At 45.5% G+C, this 5,331-nt stretch overlaps 2 non-coding genes across 2 annotated transcripts; both read right to left on the bottom strand.

Moving 5' to 3' along the window:
- Positions 1–275: 275 nt before the first annotated feature.
- trnas-aga (transfer RNA serine (anticodon AGA)) lies at positions 276–357 on the bottom strand. Its single transcript has one exon. It is a non-coding gene; the product is annotated as a tRNA-Ser (tRNA).
- A 1,405-nt stretch (positions 358–1,762) lies between these two features.
- On the bottom strand, positions 1,763–1,845 carry trnal-cag (transfer RNA leucine (anticodon CAG)). Its single transcript has one exon. It is a non-coding gene; the product is annotated as a tRNA-Leu (tRNA).
- Between the last annotated feature and the right edge of the window lie 3,486 nt (positions 1,846–5,331).

Below are 5,331 nucleotides of genomic sequence, written 5' to 3' on the forward strand. Positions count from 1 at the left end.
GCCTCAGGGTGAAACTGGGTTTGAAATGTGCTGGGACGTTTTATCCTTTGCCTCCTCACTGCACACCAGTTGCTCTCGGTCCAGCGTTTTTAAAATGATAGTTTTTGGAAGTGTCAGATGGACTGTGCCAGGGTTTGGTCCTCAGACAGTCAATATAAATGGCAGCACTCTGACTGGTCAAGATGACCTTTTTCATAGAGCTTGTTGTTAACACATCAGACTTGTTAAGTGTAAACGATGGAGGGGCATAAAGTGATCTTGGAGATGAAAAGAACCGTTGTTGGCAGGATTTGAACCTGCGCGGGGAAACCCCAATGGATTTCTAGTCCATCGCCTTAACCACTCGGCCACAACAACCGGCAAAAGGTAACGATGAAGAGTCTGACGACCCAGGTTGGTTCTGTCCATGAGTGCATGGTCTTGTCCAGTTTGTCCTGTCCAGTTTGGTGTTGGTGCTCCTTTACTTGTTTTCCATTTCATTCGCAGGTAAATCTGTGCCGACCCAAGTCTCCGTTTGACAGACAGCTATCACAGAAAGTTGCCGACAGCTGAGCAAGTACTCACGTGCCAACATGGCACAAGTTGAATTGCTTCCAAGCCGGCTGTGTTCACGATCACATGGTCGTTTGAGACTACAAGCCTTCACTGTCCATTCTACGCTGTTTACTTTATTAGGAAGGTGCTCTACAATTGTCCCAACAAGCAGGGGCAGCACTGAACATAAAACTCTCTTTCTCACATGTTATTGTCATGTGTTTTTGTGAAAGATAAGGCTGACTTGTTTTCTTGCTTCTCTATTTAAACAATCTGAAATCTTCACTGACACTGATGTGGACAGACTGAGAGTGTCTCTGTGCTATCTCAACAAGTCTTGAGCCAGAGATGAGAGTTTTCATCTGCATTCATGGTCACCACATAATGAATCATTCTGACTATTGTGATGCCCTGAGATGAGGTCCAGTATTCTGGAATGGAAGTTACCATTCCAGAATGGAAGGCAACATTCCGGGACAAACATCGGCATAACAGAATTCCCGAATAACAGTCAGTATTCTGGAACAGAGGTCAGTATTCCGTAACAGAAGTCAGCAAGACAGCATTCTGGAATGAAAAGTATTCCAGAATAAAAGAAAGTATTCCCAAATGAAAGGCAGAAATCTAGAATGAGTGGCAGCATACCATAATAGACATCCACCCACTCCAGAATAATAGGCAGGATTCCGGAATGGTAGACAAAATTCCGGAATTAAACCCCTAACCCGACAGCGGCCTGTGACGTCATGGAAGTCAGCATTCCGACATGGAAGGCAACATTCCGGGACAAAAGTCAGCAAGACAGCATTCTGGAATGAAAAGCATTCCAGATTGAAAGAAATCATTCCAGATTGAAAGGCAGAAATCTAGAACGAGCGGCAGCATACCAGAATAGACATCCATCCATGCCAGAATGGTAGACAGGATTCCAGAATGGTAGACAAAATTCCGGACTTAAATCCCTAACCTGACAGCAGCCTGTGACGTCATCCAATCAGAGCCAGAGACTGAACCTCCTTAAGGGCAACAGTGGCAAAAAAAAACAGGAAGAACCCCTGTAGGTTTGATTTAATGTCTCATCATATCAGATGAAATCATCCAATTGGCTTCTGTGGTCTGGGTTAGAATCTAAGTCAGTCAATGTCTTAAATGATTAGTTATTTCCCCTCCAGAGGATAAATTATTTAAATGATTACTTATTTTTCCCTCCAGATGAAATGAACAGAACTGTCAGGAGTGGGATTTGAACCCACGCCTCCAGTGGAGACTGCGACCTGAACACAGCGCCTTGGACCGCTCGGCCATCCTGACACGAAAAGTGTGCTGTCCACAACAAGTTTGGAAAAGCTCAAGGATGAACACTTAATAAACGATCTGAAATCTTCACTGACACTGATGTGGACAGACTCAGAGTGTGTCTGTCTATGCTATCTCAACAAGTCTTGAGCCAGAGATGAGACTTTTCATCTGGTCACCACATGATGAATCATTCTGACTATTGTAGTACCTTGAGATCTGCCTTTCCCAGGTGTTTTGTCCTTAAGGTGAAGCAGTCTCTGCCTCAGGGTGAAACTGGGTTTGAAATGTGCTGGGACGTTTTATCCTTTGCCTCCTCAGAAGAAAGCGGTCTTGGAGACCTGCTTAATATGAGAGACAAACGACATGTCTTGATCAAAGATAACTCCAAGGTTCCTCACAGTCGTACTGGAGGCCAGAGTAATTCCATCCGAGAGAAAGTATTATCTGATAAACTAGTTCTGAGATGTTTCGGTCCAAAAACAATGACCTCAGTCTTGTCCGAGTTTAATAGTAAAAGTAGTAAAAATAGGACCAGTGCAGCCTTTGCAGTGCGGACTTTGCAGTGCACAGTGCGGACCAGTGCAGCCTTTGCAGTGTGCAGTGCGGACTTTGCAGTGCGCAGTGCGGACTCAGTAAATAAGTGCGTGTGAGAAAAATGTGCGGGCCGCACTAACTCCACCACAAAATATCGGCTCGTGCAGTGCGGACCAGTGCAGCCTTTGCAGTGTGCAGTGCGGCCTTTGCAGTGCGCAGTGCGTGTTATGTGACGTGTGGGGTAGGACCCAGGCGCAGACAAAAATAATGTTCAACAAAAGGAGCTTTATTCAAAGCTAAATAACAAAAGCAGTCCAGAGGAGCAGGTAAACGAAAGGAGGGCTACTGGAAACAGTGCCAGACAAAAGGTAAAAAGTACAAAATAAACACAAAAGAATAAACCAAACCAAACCTGAGGATGATCGGGGAAACATGAGGAAACACGGAGGAAGAAGAAGGACGAAGAGGTGGATCACGAGGTGGATCACAAGGGAGTACACACAGGGGTGCACACGGGGAATCACAAGGGAAAACTGACAAAGACCAAGGGAAGGCACAGGGCTTAAAAAGAGGAGAGACGACACAGGTGAACACAATTAGGGAGGAGCTGATAATCAGGGAGGAGGCTAGAGGAGAGAGAGGGAAGGACTGAGGAGCAGAGAACAGGAGGGAGGAGGAACAGAAGGAGAGGGAAGGACTGAGGAGGAGTAGAGAAAGAGGAGGGAGGAAGAGAAGGAGAGAGGGAAGGACTGAGGAGGAGCAGAGAAAGAGGACAAACACTGAAAACTAAATAACAAAATAAACAATATAATAAACAATGAGCCAAGACCCTGGCTCATGACAGTGCGGACTTTGCATGTGCAGTGCACCCTTTGCAGTCTGCACTGCAAAGGGTGCACTGCAAAGTCCGCACTGCGCACTGCAAAGGGTACACTGCAAAGTCCGCACTGCGCACTGCAAAGGCCGCACTGCACACTGCAGAGTCCGCACTGCAAAGGCCGCACTGCACACTGCAAAGGCTGCACTGGTCCGCACTGTGCACTGCAAAGTCCGCACTGCAAAGTCTGCACTGCGCACTGCAAAGGGTTTGATTGTTGTCACCTGTGTCTTGTTAACTCTTGAACAGAGCCATTGCTTGACACTATAGGGGCCCTAGGCGAGAAGGTAACACTGGGGCCCTACGGGCTACTAGATTCTATAGAAATGCCGCCCCAAACACAAAGACATGTACAGTGATGATTAATAAGCAACCTTTATTTAAATAATGTGGAACACACATATGAAAATATTATCTTAAGGAAATATAAAAAACCTGTACAACACAATCAAATTCATCATAGAAATATGTACTCTCTAAAGACTGTCCACAGTGGTGGAAAGTAACTAAGTATTTGTACTTTGTTACTGTACTTGGGTAATTTTTCACGTATATGTAAAAAACAATCCTTGAGTCCAATTGTCTCGATTTAAACTCTTGGAAATTGAAAGTAAGTACTTGAGACTTTGGTTAAGTAGGCTCATTGATGTAGCACATCTACAGTACAGCATGCACTAAATTGTGACGATTAAACTAAAGAAATGATGCTGTTATCGAACCGTTTTTCCCCACTCGGCGACACACCCGCTGAGAAGCCGACCCTGGTTATTGGCGACTCTGTTCTGCGGCATGTAAAGCCGACACCAGCGGCTATAGGTAAGTGCATCCCGGGGGCCAGAGCGGGCGACATAGAGGGTAGCCTGAAGCTGCTGGCGAGAGATAAGCATAAATACAGTAGGATTATAATTCACGTCGGTGTTAATGACACCCGGCTTCGCCAGTCAGAGGTCACTAAAGTTAATATTGAGTCGGTGTGTAATTTAGCTAAAACCATGTCGGACTCCGTAGCGTTCTCTGGTCCCCTCCCGAATCTGACCAGTGATGACATGTTTAGCCGCATGTCCTCGCTCCGTCGCTGGCTGTCATGGTGGTGTCCAGAAAATAACGTGGCCTTTATAGATAACTGGGAAACTTTCTGGGGGAAACCTGGCCTTATTAGGAGAGACGGCATCCATCCCACCCAGGGTGGTGCAGCTCTGATTTCTAGCAACATAGCCAAGTTTATTAGACCAACCTGACAACCCAGGGTCGAGGCCAGGCAGAGTCGCTGTCCTACACACCTCTCTGCTGCTTCTGGAGGACTGCCGCCCTCAGTTAGAAACACATTAAACACAATACACATAGAAACACTAAGCTTAATAATGTTATTGAAGTGGTGACGGTCACACGTCCTCCCACAGTTCATCAAGCACACAAGTTAAGATATATTAATCATAATAACCTCATAAAAATACACACTAACACACAAACACATAGAACAAGGTAACAGAACACTCAGGTGTGGATTGTTTAACATACGATCCCTCCACTCTAAGTCGCTCTTAGTTAATGATTTAATTGTTGATCATCACACTGATATACTTTGTCTCACTGAGACTTGGTTACAGGATGAAGAATATGTTGCTTTAAATGAATCAACTCCGTCCTGTTATATTAACTGTCATGTTCCTAGAGTTACAGGTCGCGGAGGAGGAGTGGCAGCAATCTACCGCTCCAGTCTTCAGATGAATCCTAAACCTAAGTCTACTCATACTTCTTTTGAGAGTCTCACTCTCAGCCTGTCTCACGGAAGCTGGAAGAAGTCAGAATTTGTTTTACTCGTCGTAGTGTATCGTCCACCTGCTGCTGCTTATTCAGAGTTCCTGCCGGAGTTTTCAGACTTCTTATCAAGTTTAGTGCTTAGCACAGATAAAGTCATTATAGTGGGTGACTTTAACATTCATATGGACGTCGACTCCGACAGTCTGAAGATTGCCTTCAACTCACTCTTGGATTCAGTTGGGTTCTCTCAGTTAGTAAATGAACCCACACTGTCACAGTCACACCCTCGACCTGGTTCTCACCTACGGCCTGGAAGCTGAGAACCT

The sequence above is a fragment of the Parambassis ranga genome, unplaced genomic scaffold, assembly GCF_900634625.1.
Source record: "Parambassis ranga unplaced genomic scaffold, fParRan2.1 scaffold_24_arrow_ctg1, whole genome shotgun sequence".
NCBI classification, from domain to species: Eukaryota; Metazoa; Chordata; class Actinopteri; family Ambassidae; genus Parambassis; species Parambassis ranga.